General features: G+C 44.0%; 1 pseudogene; it reads left to right on the forward strand.

The window, feature by feature from the left end:
- Positions 1 to 410: 410 nt before the first annotated feature.
- LOC118965022 (UDP-glucuronosyltransferase 2B1 pseudogene) lies at positions 411 to 1,022 on the forward strand (annotated as a pseudogene).
- The last annotated feature ends 23,002 nt before the right edge of the window (positions 1,023 to 24,024 follow it).

A 24,024-nucleotide genomic window follows, 5' to 3' on the forward strand; every position in this document is an offset into this window, starting at 1 on the left:
GAGGGGGTGCCTTGTAACCTTATCCAGTTTGGATAGAAAGCTTCGAATTTGTAGATAACTGAAGAAGTCTAACCTTGGTATATTAAACTCATAGCTCAGTTTTTCAAATTATTTTAGAGTACCCTTTTCAAGTAATTGATGGACATATTGAAGTTTTAAGTGTGTCTAGTTTCTAAAACTTGTGTCTAATCGTAGTGTTTTAAAACCCTTAATTTTTCCCTCAGGGATAGAGGGGCCGAAGTACATTCGGAAGCGCATACGTTCTAAACCATTAGCTGCATTTCATTTGTCCAACGTCACTTCGGCCCTGAGATTCACTACCTGGCTTTTTCCAGGCAGCAGTCATTTGGCTCATGAAGAATTAGTTTATCTTGGAGTTTCCGTGTCCCACCATTCCAAATATGGCCTAAATGGGTGGCTTCCAGTGCAAGCCCTCCAAGCCGCTTCCCCAGGCCGTGGAGGACTTTGTCCAGAGCTCCGGGGACCATGGGGTCATCCTCATGTCCCTGGAGACCTTGGTAGGACAGCTACCTGAGGACAACGCTGAGGGAATCGCCGCTGCCTTTGCCCAACTGCCTCAGAAGGTCATCTGGAGGCACACTGGGAAGACACCCGCCTCCCTGGGCATCAGCACCTTACTGGTGGACTGGCTCCCCCACAATGACTTCCTGGGACAACCCAAGACCCGGGCCTTCATTGGCCACGGCGGCACCAACGGAGTCCAGGAGGCCATCTACCAAGGTGTCCCCATAGTTGGCCTCCCGTTTATCTTCGATCGGCCTGATAACCTCAACAGGAGGAGGGCTAAGGGAGTGGCTAAGGGAGTGGCTAAGATAGTGGACATCTCCACCGTAGACAGAGATGTCTCCCTGGAGATGTTGAAGACTGTCCTCTATAAGCCGTCCTACAGGGAGAACATGCAAAGGCAGTCCAGGCTACACAAAGACCAGCCTATGGGACCCTACTCTTTGTTTTGCAGTACTTTAGGTCTTGGGGAAGGTAACCTCACTGTGAGACACTAAGCTAGCGTCGATTAGCGGTCATCTGCTACACTTTCCCATTAGAGCTACAGGCCTAAGTGGCTGCTGTGCCAGCCTGTTGTTCAGTGCCAGTGAATTTCAGTCAACATGGTCAGGGCTCTCCACCAGCCACAACACTCTCTAAGTGCATCGGTAGGACATCAGAGATTTCATCCTCGAAATGCCATTACACAATGTTTACTGAATAGGTCCTGAATCAAGCCCACACTAGGCTACCATTATGAACCCAGAGGAAAGGATTGCATTACTCAACGCTTTTTCCAATATTGTTGGTGAAAACACCATACAGTATTAAACACAGAGCATGTCTCAAGGACAAGGCCTTGAGGATTGCTGGGTGAATACAAATTGCCATCATCGGCAGGACGTTATGGAAAGGGAAGAGTTCAGAGTAAAATGGAAGAAGACAGACGTATCCTCTTGAAGGCTGGCAGACTAGAGTTTACTCCTTGCTTTATTTAAAGGTGGACTCAGCGATTTGATGTAGATGCAGAAAGTAAACAGCATAGTGGGTCAAAACTGGGTGATTGTATTGTTCGATTTAGCAGCATGGCAGAAATGTCATACATAATTCACATTGAGTACAACTGCCACTGCCACACAAATAATATACATGTCTGTGTTGTTGTTGATCTGTCTAGCTCATGGTGCCCCTTTAAAGATAATACAGTCAGAGAGGGAGTTCCAGACAAACACAGACATACACCACATTGCTCTTTCAGCATTTTTCATAATTGAATAATAAGGATGAAGCAATTTCTTTGTTTCCATTTAAAACAATCACTTTCTTTTTTATAATGGTGATCATGATGAAGCAGCTTCCCAGTAAACATCACCCCATGTGGTTATTTGGTGGGCAGGGTTTGCAGGGCCTGGCCCACACAAAGCCCACACCACGCAAACACGTATTGGCCCAGCACAGGCTAGCCCACAGCAAGCCAACACTAGCTCGACACGGGCTAGCCTACACCAGCCCAACACAGGCTATCCCACATAATGTAGAGGGGGAAGAGGCACTGTCGTGCCCGCATCACGACTGTGCGGTGTGTGTGCACCACGTTAGGTCATTAGAGATGCAAAAGCCCTGTTGATATTCTCCTATAGTCCACGATCAGCTCCTTGGTCTTACTGATGTTGAGGGAGAGGTTGTTGTCATGGCAACACACTGCTATGTCTCTGACCTCTTCCCTGTAGGCTGACTCATCACTTTTAGTGATCAGGCCTACCACCGTCGTGTGTTGGTGTTGGAGTCATGCGTGGCCACGTAGTCATGGGTGAACAAGGAGTACAGGAGGGGACTAAGCACACACCCCTGAGGGGTCCCTGTGTTGAGGGTCAGCATGGCAGAGGTGTTGTTGCCTACACTCACCACCTGGGGGTGGCCCATTAGGAAATCCAGGATCCAGTTGCAAAGGGAGGTGTTCAGTCCCAGGGTCCTTAGCTTGGTGATGAGCTTGGAAGGGACTATGGTGTTGAACGCTGAGCTGTAGTCTATGAACAGCATTCTCATATAGTTATTTCCCCTCTTGTCCAGGTGGGAGAGGGCCATGTGAAGTGCAGTTGAGTTTGCATCATCTGTGGATCTGTAGGGGTGGTATGCGAATTGGAGTGGGTCTAGTGTGTCTGGGATGATGGTGTTGATGTGTGTCATGACCATCCTTTCAAAGCACTTTATAAGTACAGATCTGAGTGCTGCAGGGCGATAGTCATTTAGGCAGTTACCTTGGAGCTCTTGGGAGCAGGGACAATGGTAGTCAGCTTGAAATATGTAAGGATTTGTCATGTGAGCCCCCACTCTGGCCTCTAAGTCACCAGACTGCTCGTTATGGCGCACACCTGTCACCATCGTCACACGCACCTCCGCGTCATCAGACTCAGCTGGACTCCATCACTTCCCTGATTACCTTCCCTATATATGTCACTCCCTTTGGGCATTATTGTTTCTGTTTATTGTCTCTGTGCCGTTAGTGTTTCTTGTTTTGTATTTTGTTTATTTTATTAAAACACTCACTCCCTGAACGTGCTTCCCGACTCTCAGAGCACATGGTTACAGGATTACAGACTGGGACAAGGATAGATTGAAAATGTCCCGGAAGACACTTGCCAGGTGGTCTGTGCATGCTTTGAGAGCACGCACTGGTATTCCGTCTGGCTCAGTGACCTTGTGGTTGTTAACCTGTTTCAACATTTGGCTCACATCGGCCACCGAGATCACACAGTCATCTGGAAAAACAGGGGCTTACACGAAAGGCACATTAGTAATTGTTCCCATATTCCTATTATTTTGAGGAATATAACAAACTTTTGACTACTTTATTTAGGGGTGTCAATAGTTTTGACCCCTACCTTTTGAGATTTTAAAAAATTACTAAAATCTCTTTCTCTGAGCAATTGTATTAGTATAAAATTTATCATTTCCAATTTTTTGGAGAATACAATTTAGCTCAGTATTTTAATTATTTATTTTATACAGTCATTATTGCTCATTTTTATTAAGGGTGTCAATCATTTCAGACCCCACTATTGAACTATGTGGAGAACTGTATATGTGCCAATGCTCCAGTAGGAGGAGTTGCCCAGTTTGTTTGTTTCTTCTGATAGTGGATTTAACGTTGCAAATCTCACATTGTTTCAAAGGTACAAATTCAACGTATTTTATACAAGGTTGGTCTTGTTGTTGAAATTTTAACCTCAAAACAACAGTTTAAGTTGATGACTTTTTGCAAATCCAATGTATTTTTCAAGTAGATTCCATGTCACAATACATTGACAATGTACGAAACAATGTTGGTTCAACCAGTTTGTGCCCAGTCATTTTGTCTGTCAACTTTGCTCCTATCATTGGGACATATGAGAGAGGTGAGGGGGCAATCGCAAAGTGACTCTTGCCCTGGACTGTCCACCTGACGTTAAAGACAAAAGGAACACCAAGGTGTTGAGCCAGAAACACAGACCCACCATTTGCAGGATCCATCAGAAACAGATCATAGTTAGCGTGAAGGAATGACAGCAACAGCTCGGTATCTTCAAATATCTGAGTCACCATCTCCAACCCATCCCTGTGTAAAGTGCCCTTTAAACCCATCCCTTTAAGATGCAGACCCTTAAGAGCCAACAAGTCTTGACCATCTCTTTGGATCTGCAGTAGTCTGGGCACAAACCAACTAAAGAACTCCTTGTCAAGTCCACCACCAGAGATAGGGATGGTGATGCTTGAGTAGTGAGGGGACTTTTTCTCAATGTACCAGTTGGTGGATGGACAAATCACTGTGATGCTTTGGCCTCTTGAGTGCAGGTATTTGATGAGGACCTTCATGTTCACCCAGTGGCTTCCATCCAATGGGATGACCAGCACCTTCCCCCCCCATAGACACTGGTTAGAGAGAAGCACTGGTTGATGCAACTCTAAGGGGAGTCCTTTGATGGAACATACTGGGCACAGACATCAATTCAACATCTATTCCACGTGGGTTCAATGTAATTTCATTAAAATGACGTGGAAACAATGTTGATTCAACCAGTGTGTGCCCAGTGGGAAGGGAAGAATAGTTATTTACAGAGAAACTTCATCACTCATTTCCTCTGCAATAGCCGCAGGATTTAGTAATTATATTGGACTTTGGATTTAATCACTATACTAAAACAAAGAAAAACAAAAATATAAACACAACATGTGTAACAGTATAACTTTCGACCGTTCCCTCGCCCATACCCGGGCGCTAACCAGGGACCCTCTGCACACATCAACAACAGTCACCCACGAAGCATCGTCACCCATCGCTCCACAAAAGCCACGGCCCTTGCAGAGTAAGGGGAACCACTACTTCAAGGTCTCAGAGCAAGTGACGTCACCAATTGAAACGCTATTTAGCGCGCACCACCGCTGACTAGCTAGCCGTTTCACATCCGTTACACATGCAACAATTTCAAAGATTTTACTGAGTTACAGTTCATATAAGGAAATAAATTCCTTAGGCCCTAGTTTATGGATTTCACATGACTGGGAATACAGATATGCATCTGTTGGTCACAGATACCTTAAAAAAAAGGTAGGGGCGTGGATCAGAAAACCAGTCCGTATCTGGTGTGACCGACCCCCAGTTGCCTCATTGAGCGCGACTCATCTCCTTCACATAGTTGATCAGGCTTTTGATTGTGGCTGTAACGGTGGGTGAGCGATGGGTGTGGAGTCAGACGCAGAGAGCAAAAGTAAACGGGAAAAAACGCTTTAATGTCCATAACAAAGTAACAGGCCCAAACAGGGGTGAAGCCTTAAACACAGGTGCAAACAAACCCAAAACCTTAGTTACAAAACCCAGACAGCGAAAACCCAAAAGACAACGATACACCACAAACGTAACAATAACAACAAACCTGCACAAACACCAGCGGGCTAAACAAACTTAAATAACACCCATCCCAAAACCCCAACAGGGAACAGGTGAAAACAATTAGACAAAAACAAACGAAAAGGAAAAAGGGATAGGTGGCAGCTAGTAGACCGGAGACGACGACCGCCATTCGCCACCCGAACAGGAAGGGAAGCCACCTTCGGTGGTATTTGTGACAGTGGCCTGTGAAATGTTGTCCCTCTCCTCTTCAATGGCTGTGCGAAGTTGCTGGATATGGGTGGGTATACATGTCGATCCAAAGCATCCCAAACCTGCTCAATGGGTGACCTGTCTGGTGAGAATGCAGGCCATATAAGAACTGGGAGATTTCCATCTTCCAGTAATTGTGTACAGATCCTTGCGACATGGGGCTGTGCATTATCATGCTGAAACATGAGGTGATGGCGGCAGATGAACGGAACAACAATGGGCCACAGGATCTCGTCACGGTATCTCTGTACACTCAAATTGCCGTAGATAAAATGCAATTGTGTTTGTTGTCCATACCAAAACCCCATCACCACCATGGGCACTCTGTTCACAACGTTGACATCAGCAAACTGCTCAAACCACACAACGCCATACATGCTACACTGTCTGCCATTCGCCCGGGACATTGGAAATCGGGATTCATCTGTAAGAGCACACTTATCCAGAGTGTCAGTGGCCATCAAAGGTGAGCATTTGCCCACTGAAGTCAGTTATGACGCCGAACTGCAGCCAGGTCAAGACCCTGGTGAGGACGATGAGCACGCAGATGAGCTTCCCTGACCAAGTTTCTGACAGTTTGTGCAGACATTCTCTGGTTGTGCAAACCCATAGTTTTATCAGCTGTCCGGGTGCATGGTCTCAAATGATCCCACAGGTGAGGAAGCCAAATGTGGAGGTCTTGAGCTGGCATTGGTTACACATGGTTTGCGGTTGTGAGGCTGGTTGGACCACTCTGGTGGACATTCCTGCAGTCAGCATGCCAATTTCACGCTCCCTCAAAACTCGAGGCTTTGCGTTGTGGGACATAACTGCACCTATTAGAGTGGACTTTTATTGTTCCCAGCCCAAAGTACACATGTGTAAGGATCAGTGGTGCAACTTTCATTGGGGACGGGAGGGGACATGACCCCCCTACATTCTGAAATTGCATATTTGTCCCCCCCAGTTTTATCATTGCACTGTAAAACACAACCCTGCACCAGTGTGCTTTAGGACCATGCAGACGCCTCAGAGTGGGTAGGCTGTTTTACAGTTCCAGCCAGCAGAATTTGGACCTGCACGGACAAATCAGAGTGTGCAGACAGGCTGTGTGAAGGCAAAACTTCTGAAAGTCTGGCGTATAGGACCAGCACAGGCGAGATGAACAGAGGCAGCTGCTGTCTGTGTTGCACTTTTTCTCCGAGTTGTAAAAGCAAGCAGAGCTGAAAATGGTTACTCTTTAGTTGACTGATCTAGTTGGCAAGGTTATTGCTGTTTGACAGGGAAAAAAGTATTTATTCCCAGTGCTGAGCTATTAGTGTAACTGACGTGTTACGTTAGCTAATGTTTCATCCCCTCTCAACTGAAGAATGAACTAGCTAGTAGCAGCTAGTTAGCTAGCTAGCAGCTACCACAGCCAGTTCAGGTCTAGCTAGCCTCTAGCAGTATCTAACAGCTTTTGTGCAAATGGAAAAGTTTTGTAGCCTTTGTTTTTCCCCGTTTCAACAGAATTAAATTTGATGATGTACCATTGTACCATTAGTTAGAGCTAGCAAAATGTGGCTAACTTTAGCTAGCTAGATCACTAACTTTAGCTATTATTTTTGCCTCAACCACACTAGACCTGAATCAAACTATGAAGCCAGCTGCTAAACGATTTTCAGAATTTTTTTCAACGCAATGTGAGTTTTATTAGTCAGTATAGCAATGTACTGTTATTGATCTGTCTGTTTCCCTAGCTAATTCCCTACTTAGCTGTATAGATTATGTATTTTGGATGTTTTCAGTGTATTTTGAACACTTTCCCAAAAACATTGGTGCACTCAAATTACAAAAACTTAACTCAAGTTAAGTTATACACTGATGAAGACAGCTTGTCTGTCAAAACGTTGGTTATTCAATTATTGCATCTGAGCTCCTAGAGTGTGCGGCTCTCCTTAAATTTTTCAACTGATTAACTCTGACACCCCAATTAAATCACACATTACTGCTACTTCATGATGAAATTGTCTTGCGTAATAGTGGAGATCCCAATCCAACCTGTTAATTATCTAGCTGTCACGTTCTGACCTTAGTTCCTTTGTTTTGTCTTTGTTTTAGTATGGTCAGGGTGTGAGTTGGGTGGGTTGTCTATGTTCGTTTTTCTATGATTTTCTATTTCTGTGTTTGGCCTGGTATGGTTCTCAATCAGAGGCAGCTGTCAATTGTTGTCCCTGATTGAGAACCATATTTAGGTAGCCTGTTTTTCTAGTGTGTTTTGTGGGTGGTTGTTTTCAGTCTTTGTGCCAGACAGAACTGTTTCTGTTGTTTCTTTGTTATTTTGTTATTCAGTGGTCAGTTTTGATTATTATTAAAAATCATGAACACTTACCACGCTGCACCTTGGTCCTCACCTTCTTCCCACGACAGCCGTTACACTAGCAGCATTGTGTTTGCACTGTGGGGAGCAGCAACATGTACACTGCCCTCAGTTTCATGCTGTGCTTCATCCACATTTTCACATTAGAACTTCTATTTGCACTTCAGAGACACTTACTGCTGCCGCCCAGCTACGTGCATACAATACTTAGAACACTCTGCCAAAGGATTGTTCCAATCTAATAAACAGTGACAGACAACACAGGGCACCTACTTCACCACTAGATAGAGTGAGTAACAGTAGAGAGTGGGCTGTCAGTGCAGTGGGGTTTGCTACTGTTGGCCAGATGGGAGACAAAAAGACAGGAGGCAGGAGGGAGGGTGGACACTGACAGGCAGTACACAGTCTGATGGGTGGAAGGCCGCAGTAGGTGGGTGGGTGGATTGTCATGTGAATAACATACAGGCAGAGAGATGGGAAAAGGAAACAGCCAGACACAGGGAGGAAGATGGGCTGAAGCACAAATACTGGGGTGACTGATTTCCAGACTGTTTGTACCTGCAAGTGCAAAGTTTGCACCTGCTACTTTCAGAAGAGAATAAAATGCATAAAACAAAGCTAGAAGCATGAAACTGTCTTCAACTTTGAGATTTTCTACACTTTTTTAAAACCTTTTGTTCTACTACCCCTGTAGGTCTTACTACCTCTGAAAAAGAACAGGTGCTAGCAATGTACACATGGAAGCTGTACACACACACACACACAAATAGACAGTAAATCTGACCCTGGCCCTTGTATATAAACATAATAGGGGCTTGATTTAGCATGACTGGTAATCCATGTCTGTGCAGGTGGGAGTGCTGTCTGCCTTTGCCCCCAGCTGGAAGCTCCTAGGTTGCTCCACATTGATATGCCACAGCAATCAGGCAAGGTTGGTAGACACTGGGCTTGTTTGACATTGCAGCAGACTTAACAGGCGAGTCCAAGACTGACTGATCTACAAAGCACCAGGCATGATAAATAAATACTTGTTAATATTTGTAGATCAGTTACTCAGTCACAATTTACCCACAAATGTTATCTGCTTGAACATGCCCATGGACTGTGCAGTAATGTACAGTGTAAGTGTATTCCTGAAGTAAATCTGTTTTTGAGGGCTAAACTACAAGTAACAGTGTATTTTACCCTCTTTTTTTCTCCCCAATTTCGATCTTGTCTCATCGCTGCAGCAATCTGCTTGAACATGCCCATGGACTGTACAGTGTAAGTGTATTCCTAAAGTAAATCTGTTTTTGAGGGCTAAACTACAAGTAACAGTGTATTTTACCCTCTTTTTTTTCTCCCCAATTTCGATCTTGTCTCATCGCTGCAGCAGGCTCAGGAGGCGAAGGTCAAGTCCTGCATCCTCCCAAACATGACCCACCAAACCGCGCTTCTTAACACCCGCCCGCTTAACCCGGAAGCCAGCCACACCAATGTGTCAGAGGAAATGTGTCAGAGGAAACACCATTCTCACCCAGTTGTGATACAGCCTGGGAATGAACCAGGGTCTGTAGGGATTCCTTTAGTACTGCAATGCAGTGCTTTAGACAGCTGCGCCACTGGGAAACCCAGTATAGGCTATTTCTATCCTGCATTGGGGCTGCAATACCATTGCGAGCAATTCTACCTTGATTAAATATTTTGCCAGAGCTCAGTACAGTGGAAAGTCTTTGAATACTTGTTGTGGGCCAATAGTTAGCCAAAGAGGGTGTGAATCATTGCTATCGAAAGGAGGCAGAAAACGTTTAGCGCTCTGTCTGACTCTGTTTATCGGCTTGGGCTTAGATAATGGTGGAAACTGTGCAAAGATATCTTTGGTTCAGGTCAACTGGCAATCTTGTTCATCATGCAAGGGAGACCCAGATGTTCCATCAGCAGCTGTTCCTTTAAATCAGAAATTAAGTGAATTAACAGATGTGTGACAATGTCCTAACCAAGTAGGAAGTCACAGGCTTTTACACTACAGTGCCTTGTGAAAGTATTCGGCCCCTTGAACTTTGCGACCTTTTGCCACATTTCAGGCTTCAAACATAAAGATATAAAACTGTATTTTTTTGTGAAGAATCAACAACAAGTGGGACACAATCATGAAGTGGAACAACATTTATTGGATATTTCAAACTTTTTTAACAAATCAAAAACTGAAAAATTGGGCGTGCAAAATTATTCAGCCCCTTTACTTTCAGTGCAGCAAACTCTCTCCAGAAGTTCAGTGAGGATTTCTGAATGATCCAATGTTGACCTAAATGACTAATGATGATAAATACAATCCACCTGTGTGTAATCAAGTCTCCGTATAAATGCACCTGCACTGTGATAGTCTCAGAGGTCCGTTAAAAGCGCAGAGAGCATCATGAAGAACAAGGAACACACCAGGCAGGTCCGAGATACTGTTGTGAAGAAGTTTAAAGCCGGATTTGGATACAAAAAGATTTCCCAAGCTTTAAACATCCCAAGGAGCACTGTGCAAGCGATAATATTGAAATGGAAGGAGTATCAGACAACTGCAAATCTACCAAGACCTGGCCGTCCCTCTAAACTTTCAGCTCATACAAAGAGAAGACTGATCAGAGATGCAGCCAAGAGGCCCATGATCACTCTGGATGAACTGCAGAGATCTACAGCTGAGGTGGGAGACTCTGTCCATAGGACAACAATCAGTCGTATATTGCACAAATCTGGCCTTTATGGAAGAGTGGATAGAAGAAAGCCATTTCTTAAAGATATCCATAAAAAGTGTCGTTTAAAGTTTGCCACATGCCACCTGGGAGACACACCAAACATGTGGAAGAAGGTGCTCTGGTCAGATGAAACCAAAATTGAACTTTTTGGCAACAATGCAAAACATTATGTTTGGCGTAAAAACAACACAGCTCATCACCCTGAACACACCATCCCCACTGTCAAACATGGTGGTGGCAGCATCATGGTTTGGGCCTGCTTTTCTTCAGCAGGGACAGGGAAGATGGTTAAAATTGATGGGAAGATGGATGGAGCCAAATACAGGACCATTCTGGAAGAAAACCTGATGGAGTCTGCAAAAGACCTGAGACTGGGACGGAGATTTGTCTTCCAACAAGACAATGATCCAAAACATAAAGCAAAATCTACAATGTGAATGGTTCAAAAATAAACATATCCAGGTGTTAGAATGGCCAAGTCAAAGTCCAGACCTGAATCCAATCGAGAATCTGTGGAAAGAACTGAAAACTGCTGTTCACAAATGCTCTCCATCCAACCTCACTGAGCTCGAGCTGTTTTGCAAGGAGGAATGGGAAAAAATGTCAGTCTCTCGATGTGCAAAACTGATAGAGATATACCCCAAGCGACTTACATCTGTAATCACAGCAAAAGGTGGCGCTACAAAGTATTAACTTAAGGGGGCTGAATAATTTTGCACGCCCAATTTTTCAGTTTTTGATTTGTTAAAAAAGCTTGAAATATCCAATAAATGTCGTTCCACTTCATGATTGTGTCCCACTTGTTGTTGATTCTTGTCACGTTCTGACCTCTATTTCCTTTGTATTGTATTTATTTAGTCTGGTCAGGGCGTGAGTTGGGTGGGCAGTCTATGTTTGTTTTTCTATGTTTTGGGGCATTTCTATGTTTTCGGCCTAGTATGGTTCTCAATCAGAGGCAGGTGTCATTAGTTGTCTCTGATTGAGAATCATACTTAGGTAGCCTGGGTTGCACTGTTTGTTTGTGGGTGATTGTCTATGTTAGTGGCTTGTGTCAGCACAGGTCTCATTTTGTAGCTTCACGGTCGTATTTGGTTTATTGTTTTTGTTACTCTTTTGCATAGTGTTCAGTCTTTCTTTATTAAAGATTCACCATGGACACTTACCACGCTGCGTATTGGTCCTCAGATCCATCTCGCCTCTCCTCTTCAGATGAAGAGGAGGACGGCCGTGACAGAATCACCCACCAACCAAGGACCAAGCGGCGTGGTAGAAAACAGCGACGACAGCAGCAGCAGCAGCAGCAACAACAACAGCGGCCGGTATCACAGGACTCCTGGACATGGGAGGAGATACTGAACGGAGAGGGACCCTGGGCACAGACTGGGGAATATCGCCGCCCCAAAGCAGAGCTGGAGGCAGCGAAAGCTGAGCGGCGGCGATATGAGGAGGCAGCACGGCAGTGCGACAGGTACGAGAGACAGCCCCAAATTTTTTGGGGGGGGGGGCACACGAGGGGTGGAGCTAAGCCAGGTAGCAGACCTGCGCTCACCCCTCGTGCTTATTATAAGCAGCGCGATACTGGGCAGGCACCGTGTTATGCGGTTAAGCGCACGGTGTCGCCAGTACGTGTCCATAGCCCGGTGCGCTATAGGACAGCCCCCCGAGAGTGTCATGCGAGTGCGGGCATCGAGCCAGGGCGTATGGTGCCTGCTCAGCGGGTCTGGTTGCCGGTACGCAGTTTTGGTCCAGGGTATCCTGCGCCGGCTCTGCGTGCTGTGTCTCCGGGGCGCTGGGAGGGTGCAGTGCGTCCTCTGCCTGCGCTCCGCTCGTGCCGGGCGAATGTGGGAATGGAGCCGAAGGGAGAGGTGCGTGTAGTAAGCACTAGATTTCCCGTGCTTACCCACAGCCCGGTTCAACCTGTGCCTGCACTCTGGACGGTCCGGGCTAGAGTGGTTATCCAGCCTGGGGAAGTGGTGCCAAGGTTGCGCACCAGAGCTCCAGTGCTCCCCCACAGCCCGGTCTTTCAGGTGCCCCCTCTTAACCCCAAGCCTCCTGAAGGTCTTCCCAGTCTGGTGGTTCCTGTGGCAGCCCCACGCACCAGGCTGTCTCTCTGTCTCCTCCCTGCAGGTGGTCCTGTCTGTCCGGCGCCGCTGCCGGAGTCTCCCGCCTGTCCGGCGCCTCTGCCGGAGTCTCCCGCCTGTCCGGCGCCTCTGCCGGAGTCTCCCGCCTGTCCGGCGCCTCTGCCGGAGTCTCCCGCCTGTCCGGCGCCTCTGCCGGAGCCCCCCGCCTGCCCGGCGCCGCTGCCGGAGCCCCCCGCCTGCCCGGCGCCGCTGCCGGAGCCCCCCGCCTGCCCGGCGCCGCTGCCGGAGCCCCCCGCCTGCCCGGCGCCGCTGCCGGAGCCCCCCGCCTGCCCGGCGCCGCTGCCGGAGCCCCCCGCCTGCCCGGCGCCGCTGCCGGAGCCCCCCGCCTGCCCGGCGCCGCTGCCGGAGCCCCCCGGCCCAGAGCCGCTGCCGCCCCTCTGTCCCGAGCAGCTGCCCCTCTGTCCCGAGCAGCTGCCCCTCTGTCCCGAGCAGCTGCCCCTCTGTCCCGAGCAGCTGTCCCTCTGTCCCGAGCTGCCCCTCTGTCCAGTGGGGTCATTGAGAGGGGTGGTCATGCTGAGAAAGCCACGGAGGCGGACAATAAAGCGGACTAAGACAATGATGAAGTGGAGTCCGCGTCCCGCGCCAGAGCCGCCACCGCGGACAGACGCCCACCCAGACCCTCCCCTATAGGTCAAGGTTTTGCGGTCGGAGTCCGCACCTTTGGGGGGGGGGTACTGTCACGTTCTGACCTCTATTTCCTTTGTATTGTATTTATTTAGTCTGGTCAGGGCGTGAGTTGGGTGGGCAGTCTATGTTTGTTTTTCTATGTTTTGGGGCATTTCTATGTTTTCGGCCTAGTATGGTTCTCAATCAGAGGCAGGTGTCATTAGTTGTCTCTGATTGAGAATCATACTTAGGTAGCCTGGGTTGCACTGTTTGTTTGTGGGTGATTGTCTATGTTAGTGGCTTGTGTCAGCACAGGTCTCATTTTGTAGCTTCACGGTCGTATTTGGTTTATTGTTTTTGTTACTCTTTTGCATAGTGTTCAGTCTTTCTTTATTAAAGATTCACCATGGACACTTACCACGCTGCGTATTGGTCCTCAGATCCATCTCGCCTCTCCTCTTCAGATGAAGAGGAGGACGGCCGTGACAATTCTTCACAAAAAAATACAGTTTTATATCTTTGTTTGAAGCCTGAAATGTGGCATAAGGTCGCAAAGTTCAAGGGGGCCGAATTCTTTCGCAAGGCACTGTATATAACTACAAAGCTAGCCCACTAGCGGCACAAGTATCAGCTGCTGCACATTCTCTCATAGTTGTCTTGTTTTTGCCAGCTAGTGTGTGAGCAAGTTTCTAAATGAGTTACTCCTGTGAACATTTGGCAATACATTTTACAGTATGTGTGGGAGTATGAGATTCCCCCTTTCAAGGATCTCACCCTCCAGTGTACCGTAACGTATGTACTTAGGCAACTGTTCTGGTCATAGATGGTTTTCTATAGTAATAGCATCACCCACATGGTTTTTCACACACACAAAATTCTCAGTCTATTCTATATTCCTCAATGTATTTTTTTGTAAGATAATGCACTTCAGACCATGAGTGAGAAAGACACATTGTTAAATGACAGATGAACAAATGTTAAATCAAATTAAACTTACAGTAAATATACATATGGATTAGTCTTGACCACTCCGGAAGCATCATTCCATTACTCACACAGGGATGTTTTGCAGATGAGCAACTACGAGGATTCTAAATTGAAAAAGCTAAGTCTGAAGCTAGGTCTAGCTTTAAATGGTCATTTCCGTTGTAGAAAAAGTAATTTAATATAGAAGTCTGCTGTGTGACGCAAAGTAAAGGTACACACACACCTCCGCAGCTAGTCACAGGAGTGTAATACAGTGAAGGTAAAACAAATAAATGATTGTGCCCACTCATTGTACTTCTACTGCTCCAACTATTATTATGAGAGGACAGTGTGTGGGTTCCAATGTAAATGACATTTTTCCATTACATAAATCAAGTCTTCGGCATTTATTCCACTGGTAGAAGACACAGTCACAAATGCTTCTTGGGGAAGAGGAAAAGAAGGTAGAATGTTCTCAAGAGATAACTACTTAACCTCCAGTTCAACCACTCACACACACACACACACACACACACAGGTTTCCAGGCTTACATGAGAGGATGACTTATAAGGTAACGCAGTGTCGGATTTTCAAACATGTACCTCATTTAAGTGAGATAGGTGAGAGTGCTATGTCGCATAGCCTGCTGTGCTGTTCTGCAGGGAACAATGTTCTAACACCCAGAGCCCTGATGATGGCATGGACACCAACCTACCAGCCACAGCATCACAGTGGAGGCTGGTGACTTGAAAAATTGAGAAGGACGGGAGACCTACAGTATGGGCGCGGAACGCATGGAGACGACAAAAGTGTGTTTCAAATATCGTCAAATGAATTATTTTAACCTAAAGCATTTAATAACGCATTTAATAAATGGGAATGAGAGAGCTACTTACATAGTGTTGGGAAGGGATCACAGCAGTGTTTGAATGAGGGTATGAGGCATGAGATGAGGTGTTCAGAGGCTTGACCAGTGCAGGACAGGATTTGACTGGGAAGACAAAAAACAATAACACAACACATTACACAGCTATACAAAAGAGCTAAGAATGAGTTAGTCCAAGCATGAAATAAAATCATTGATGTGTAATAATGTGAATGTTTTTGTGTATGTGATTGACACACAGTAATGAGAGAATATTAATAGGGGCACTCACAGTGCTTGGAAAGGAAACACTCAATGTGCCAGTGGATGAGCGGGGACATGAGACGTGGCTTCAGTTCATGTCATGTGAGAGTTGACAATGGTAGTGTAGTGGAGTGGTCATCACCTCTTAAATAGGGAGCAGGAGGGGGCTTAGCTGTAAATACAAATAGCAGGTACATTTCATCCAATTTGATTTGATCAGATAGGGTTAAAGTTAAAGTAGTGGAATAAAGTGATGGGTTTTAATGAGTATAGGGTCAGTAATTAAAATGAGTATATTTATTTGGAATTTTTCCCACTTCCCTTTTCAATTTTATATCATACAGTGTAATTGATCTATACTATCTTTCAGTTGGGGGCGGTAATGCAACATATTGGATGCCAACCACTGTTACACCTCACCGAAGAAGAAGAAATCAGTGGGATCTCACATTTTGCAACACATGATTTGAAAAAGCACGTGATCAAACGAAGCTTGATGAAGTAATTCTTGGAATGGACTGTTGTGCTTCCCTGGGGGCAGAAATGTAAAATGCTACACTAAACTGAACTAGCTGGCTAAGCAGATAGCTAGCTACCTCTTACTAATGTTGAATAGCTAGCTATCTAGCTCTCAAATATGCCAGTAAATTAGAAAATGACAAGAAGCGAAAATAATTGGTAAACTAGAAATTGGAATGCACTCGTTAAATACTGCTCCAGGGGCAGTAATGTTAGTTTGGGTGAAGATAACCATAGCATATCATTTAGATAAGTCCATGGCTGCCCCTAGGACAGTAAATACATTTTATGTGATCTTGTCCCAAGCTAACATTACTTTTTTACTTTTTTACCTTTATTTAACTAGTTACCTAGTTAATTAAACTAGATAACTAGTTAAGAACAAATTCTTATTTACAATGACGACCTACCCCTGCCAAACCTGGACGACGCTGGGCCAATTGTGCACCGCGCTATCTGCCCAATCACAGCCAGATATGATGCAGTCTGGATTTGAAACAGGTACTGCAGTGACTGGCACTGGCTTAGACCACTGCACAACTCGAGAGCCTCATTACAGCTCCTGGGGAGATATGTAATCAGTGCATTCAAATGGCTGCCCCGAGGGCAGTTAAAAAAGTATTGCGTTTTGCTTCAAGTCAGGAGAACAGTTGTATCTTAGAGATAGTCACATTTGTCTGACTACTGTAGCACAATAATGGTTTCAAACCGTTACAACTCAAAGTTTTATTTCAAGGTTCTCAGTTCAAACCTCCGCCATGTTTTCAAAAGTTGTGTATCTGTTAAACTCCACCAATTGACTTTTAAGAAGCTATTCAAATTTGTTCTGCACTAAACCAATTAGATTAATTCTGCCCTTAGAACAAAGTTGACTACACTTTATGTCAATATGCCAGTGACGAAGGAGATGGAGGCAATGTAAAATGTTTGGACATTTACAAAGTATCTGAAGATGGAAGGGAAGTGTGGGGAAGTCACTAGAAGAGAGTGGCAAAGGAATAGTTGTTTTTATTTATTTCACCTTTATTTAACCAGGTAGGCAAGTTGAGAACAAGTTCTCATTTACAATTGCGACCTGGCCAAGATAAAGCAAAGCAGTTCGACACATACAGCGACACAGAGTTACACATGGAGTAAAACAAACATACAGTCAATAATACAGTATAAACAAGTCTATATACGATGTGAGCAAATGAGGTGAGATAAGGGAGGTAAAGGCAAAAAAAAGGCCATGGTGGCAAAGTAAATACAATATAGCAAGTGAAACACTGGAATGGTAGATTTGCAGTGGAAGAATGTGCAAAGTAGAAATAGAAATAATGGGGTGCAAAGGAGCAAAATAAATAAATACAGTAGGGGAAGAGGTAGTTGTTTGGGCTAAATTATAGATGGGCTATGTACAGGTGCAGTAATCTGTGAGCTGCTCTGACAGCTGGTGCTTAAAGCTAGTGAGGGAGAGAAGTGTTTTCAGTTTCAGAGATTTTTGTAGTTCTCCGTGGTCTAATTGCTGCAAAGAAACCACTACTAAAGGACACCAATAATAAGAAGAGACTTTTCGGGCCAAGAAACACGAGTAAATTTGTCCTTGTCTGATGAGTCCAAATTTGAGATTTTTTTGGTTTCAACCGCCGTGAATTTGTGAGAAGCGGCGTGTGTGAACAGATGATCTCCACATGTGTACTTCCCACCGCAAAGAATGGTGGAGGAGGTGTTATGGTGTTGGGGTGCTTTGCTGGTGACACTGTCTGTAATTTATTTAGAATTCAAGGCACACTTAACCAGCATGGCTACCACAGCATTCTGCAGTGATACGCCATCCCATCTGGTTTGGGTTTAGTGGGACTATCATTTGTTTTTCAGCAGGACAATGACCCAAAACACACCTACTGTCTATATAAGGGCTATTTTACCAAAAAGGAGAGTGATGGAGTGCTGCATCAGATGACCTGGCCTCCACAATCCCCCGACCTCAACCAAATTAGATGGTTTGGGATGAGTTGGACCGCAGAGTGAAGGAATGCAGCTGACAAGTGGTCAGCATATGTGGGAAATCCTTCACAACTGTTGGAAAAGCATTCCAGGTGAATCTGGTTGAGAGAATGCCAAGAGTGTGCAAAACTGTCATCAAGGCAAAGGGTGGCTATTTGAAGAAATATATAAAATACAAATATAAAATACATTTTGATTTGTTTGACACTTTTTTGGTTACTACTTGATTCCATATGTGTTATTTCATAGTTTTGATGTCGTCACTATTATTCTACAATGTAGAAAATAGTAAAAATAAAGAAAAAACATTGAATGAGAAGGTGTTCTAAAACTTTTGACTGGTAGTGTACATAACGCCATCTAACCAAACATAAAATAATGTTAGCTACATGCATTTAACTTATCAAGCTAGCCAGCCAGCTAACGTAAGCTTCTGTATTTATCCAAATAGCATTTGCTCTTATCCACAATAGATAGATTCCAGATGTCAGTCAGCTAGCGCGCTAAGCCAAGGTGGAAAAAGTTACAAAATAGCCTACTTTACAAAGAACATGCTGAGCAGTTGACAGAACAAAAAGGACACACTTTCCTCTTTTGTTTTGAGCCCACGGCAAGAAGGCACCAGAGTCTGCAGTGCTAACGGATTCTCACTAGATAACACGACCACAAAGTCTGTGAAGAGCATGAGGTGTAGCTAACGTTAGCCAGCTTGAGCTAGCTACGAACTCAGTAGCACAGAGTAGATCCTCCATATGATGTTGAGAAAAGGTTAATTGTGGGTAGGTCCGAAGATATCCGGAAATAAGTTACAGTTTTCCCAATTGTTAACACACGTTTTCTGAAACTACATTTCAGGTACTCTATACTCTAAACACAAAACACTAAACCGTTGGCCAATTCCCCCAAACCCCACAGATATCTTGCAAAATGAAACACAGCAATCAAAATCATGGAAGATGGTAGGGTTTTCAATAATTTGCACAATGGCAGTCTCCTGTTTGTCTGTAAACAGACGCATTCTACCACCATGTGGTTACCGTCTTTCAGTTGTACAAAAACAAAATAGCATACAGTACAGTAAGCACTGCAGTAGTACAGTATACAAGATAAACATGTTACAAAATACATTAAGCATTTACTCTGTTTCCCCATACTGTGCTTTATGTTGTACTACTGACAAGTAGAAGAAGTAGTAGATAGGTTCAATGTCTGCAGTGCATACCTATTCTCATTTTGGAACGTCTGGATGATGGATGCTACGGTGAAGCGGCTCAGATTGGGCTGCACTCTCTACACAGCATCTCTCAAGGTCAAACCATGGTTGACCATATGGTCCAACACAGTCGCCTGAATTTCATCAGAGATTACTCTCCTTGTTCTTGTTCTTGTTCTTGGTCTTCCTCCACCTCTACCTCTACCCCCACCTCCACCTCCACCTCCACCTCCACCTCCACCTCCACCTCCACCTCCACCTCTACCAAGTTTGCTTCCATTGTTCTCCAAACACAAGAGTACTCACCTGTGGCCTTTTTATCCATACCAAAGGTCTGATTGCAAAGTGAACATTTACACAATTGGTGTTTGCACATGTGAAGAGTGAAATTGATCAACTGGCAATTGAGCTTAGCTTGTTGAACGGTGTTGCTTTTCATATTATTGGATTAGCTATTGGATTGGCTGCCTTCAACTAATTTCATCGCTGTATCAGGAACTACATGTTGAAGATAGAAATAGAATGAATAGAGCACACAATCTCCTATACTATTCCAATCTACCTGGTAGTCATATTTGATCTAGAAAATAAATTTCTGTCTGAACATTTTGTAAATGTCCATTCTCCTGAAAGTCCATTGCCCCAGGTATACATAATCAAGCCAAACCAATTAACCAATTATATTTTGTACAGATAAGTATAAATACGTTGTAATGCTCAACTACTGTATGACTCTTTCAACATGCCACTGAAAAGGTTGAAAGCTGCAAATAATTTTATGATACGTGAAAATACTATTAATACTAGTAAATCAAAGCCATTTGCAAACATTGCAAACAACAAGTTGGACGCTTGGCAAAAACAACTTTGAACCTCTTTGTCCATCTGAGGGTAAGTGTTCTTGTTTCAAATGTACATTTTACCAGGGCTCTCCAACCCTGTTCCTGGAGAGCTACCATCCTGGAGGTTTTCACTCCAACCCTAATCAGCGCATCTGATTGTAATAATTAGCTGGTTGATAAACTGAAATCAGGTTGTTACAACTGGGGATGAAGCGAGAACCTACAGGAGGGTAGCTGTCCAGTAACAGGGTTGGATAGCCTGCACTATATCATCTTTAAAGGGATAGTTTAATCAGATTACACACTAAAATTATTTTCCACCTACCTTGGCAGTAGTTTATTAAATGTGGGGTATTTTGTTTCCTTTCAACACTTAATAGCCATTTTGTTACTGTTAGCATTCTCAGTAACACTTAACAGTAAACTATTATTTTGCCTGTGTAAAAAAACTAAAAATACTTTTGGAGCAACATTTTATCAGCATGTTGTTAATATGATACTTTGCTATGCAATTAAAATGTCATTACCAATGAGTGAGTTTGTAACTACTGTACAGGAGGAATAGTGACTGTTCCTTATTCCACTTATATAATAACTCCATTATTATTCAATTTATAACGCAATTTCCGAAGTCCCATGTTACAATGTTGCTATTGTAATAATGAAAGTTACTACACATATAAGAAGTTGGTGTCATGTATTACTGTATTATCTTATGTCTCATCCATTATGTTTGGGGGTGTTCATAGCAGCTATTATGGTCATGAACTCTTTTACATGACCCATCAGCCAAATGTGTCTGGGTTAGCCTCATCTTTTACTAAAAAAAAAGTTGGAATTTGTCTTTCAGCAATAAGACCAGAGCGAACACTTTGTGAGAGATTGCTGGGGTGGTGAAGGACGGCACTGTGACAGGAGCCAACATCCCACAGCTGGTTGGACTGGAGGACGGTACTGTGGTGGTGGTACTGTGGAAAGTTACAGTATGGCTGGCAACAACACCTGACTCCATACTTACAGATCAAGCAGTGCCAGCACTTAAGGTAATTATCATTGTCATTACATGGTATGAGCTTATTCTTATCAATTTATGTTATAGCTGGTATTCATGGTTTTGTCTTGTCTATTTTCCTGTTTTCCAGCTTTGATGCTCTGTAGCCTGGTGTTATTGTCGCCAAGGAGCGTTCGGACTCAGTCGGGACCAGGTTTCAGCTGCTGTGCAACGCTGACGTCCTCCCCCCCCAGAGATGGTCTTACCTGTACAAACACCACCTGGACTAGACACAGCTCGATAAACATCTTTTTGAGAAGATCAGGGAGTTTTGCAATGACGAGGCCATGGTCATCACATGCCCTGCACCAAAGTCAAGGGCAGGACAGATACAGGCTTTCAGAATATCGATTCCATTGTTGATGCATGATGCAGTCGACCGAGTCCATCACTACAGTAAGACTGCTGAATAGCTCATCAATGGCTGTCTACCTGCACCCTCTATCTGCACAGATTATGCACACTTGCATGACTCTCTTCTAACAGTCTCTCACTCATACATACACACACCCCTACCATACATTGCTGCTACTATTTATTAGAAATGTATCCTGCTGCTCAGCCACCTTACCCCTGTTTGTATGTATAACTCCCCTGTTTGTATGTATAACTCCCCTGTTTGTATGTATAACTCCCCTGTTTGTATGTATAACTCCCCTGTTTGTATGTATAACTCCCCTGTTTGTATGTATAACTCCCCTGTTTGTATGTATAACTCCCCTGTTTGTATGTATAACTCCCCTGTTTGTATGTATAACTCCCCTGTTTGTATGTATAACTCCCCTGTTTGTATGTATAACTCCCCTGTTTGTATGTATAACTCCCCTGTTTGTATGTATAACTCCCCTGTTTGTATGTATAACTCCCCTGTTTGTATGTATAACTCCCCTGTTTGTATGTATAACTCCCCTGTTTGTATGTATAACTCCCCTGTTTGTATGCATATAACTACCTCATCTATCACCAGTATCACTGCCATCATTATTGATATTGTTCTTCTAAATAGTGTAAAGTATTGTGTTCTTTCTCTACTGGTATTGACACTATCTATTTTCTGTAGATAGTTTTGTATTGCCACTTTCTATTTTTGATATTGATGCTGCACTGTTGAGGAAGAGCTTGCAAGTAAGCTGTAAGTAAGCATTTCACTGTACGGTTTAAACCTGACGTATCCTGTGGATGAGATAGATTTTTGTATGATTTGGTTTGATATAGTGTGTTTACCAGAGACCATAATGTGAAGACCATCATGACCTGGACCAAAGTCAGGTTAGGATATAGGCTAAGGACTAGATAGTGTATTTTTACCTGGAGCTATTCCTTATTGTAGGCTACTACTTTCACCACTCTCACTCTGTTTAGAACTAAGCCATATACAGACACACGTCCGCATGGGAATCCTTAAAGAGATGGGTGGGGCTAAGGTTTAAGAGGGTGTGAACTATGCTGAAAGGGTGTAAACTAAAAAAGAGCTCTCTGGCAAGTCCAAAAACCTTTCTCAAAAAGGCTTTTCCTCAAAACTGCGTATACAAGAGAATAAACTTTTAAAGCAGCATACCTTTCCCATATATTTCTCCAACTGTAATGTATTATATACCATTACGAGGCTGTGAGTCTGTTCTTTTATCAAAAAAAAAAAAAAAATAGCAAATCACTTGAATTTCACATAAGTCCCCATAGAGAAATTCAGACACATATGTTCAACTCATATCTAGTTTATCCAGTGACCACTGCATTTACAAAGGTGGCTACTGACTGAAATGTAGCTAGACTCAGGAGCTCATGGATACACAGGCTACATTGGCAAATTGGTAGTATATGATTACACCACAGGCAACAATAACTGGTGACTAGTTTGTTTTCAGACAAATACACTAAGTATACAAAACATTAGGGATACCTGTTCTTTCCATGACAGACTGACCAGGTGAATCCAGGTGAAATGTATGTGGCCTTATTGATGTCACTTCTTAAATCCACTTCAATCAGTGTAGATGAAGGGGAGGAGACAGGTTAAAGAAGGATATTTAAGCCTTGAGACAGTTGAGCTATGGATTGTGTATGTGTGCCATTCAGAGGGTTAATGAGCAAGGCAATAGGTTTAAGTGCCTTTGAACAGGATATGGTAGTAGGTGCCTGGTGCACCGTTTTGAGTGTGTTAAGAACTGCAACGCTGCTGGGTCTTTCACACTCAACAGCTTCCCCGTGTTTATCAAAAATGGTCCACCCACCAAAGGACATCTAGCCAACCTGACAACTGTGGGAATCATTGTAGTCAACATGGGCCAGCATCCTTGAGAACGCTTTCGATACCTTGTAGAGTCCATGCCCAGACGAATTGAGCCTGTTCTGAGGGCAAAGTGGAGTGCAACTCGATATTAGGAAGGTGTTCCTAATGTTTTGTACACTCAGTGTATGTTCAACTCCTCATTGGTTTATGCTCTGACCACTGCATTCAGACTCATTACATCAGTCTTTAATGGTTTTAAGAAGAAAATAATGTATTCACTCAAATATGGCCACACTGTACTGTACTTTTGTAACTGTCATGCTGTGAACAATGTTCATTGCTGGTCACAGCTACAGTGCCTTGCGAAAGTATTCGGCCCCCTTGAACTTTGCGACCTTTTGCCACATTTCAGGCTTCAAACATAAAGATATAAAACTGTATTTTTTTGTGAAGAATCGACAACAAGTGGGACACAATCATGAAGTGGAACGACATTTATTGGATATTTCAAACTTTTTTAACAAATCAAAAACTGAAAAATTGGGCGTGCAAAATTATTCAGCCCCTTTACTTTCAGTGCAGCAAACTCTCTCCAGAAGTTCAGTGAGGATCTCTGAATTATCCAATGTTGACCT

Source organism: Oncorhynchus mykiss, chromosome 6 (genome assembly GCF_057628025.1).
Source record: "Oncorhynchus mykiss isolate SJ-2025 chromosome 6, ASM5762802v1, whole genome shotgun sequence".
In the NCBI taxonomy this organism is placed as follows: Eukaryota; Metazoa; Chordata; class Actinopteri; order Salmoniformes; family Salmonidae; genus Oncorhynchus; species Oncorhynchus mykiss.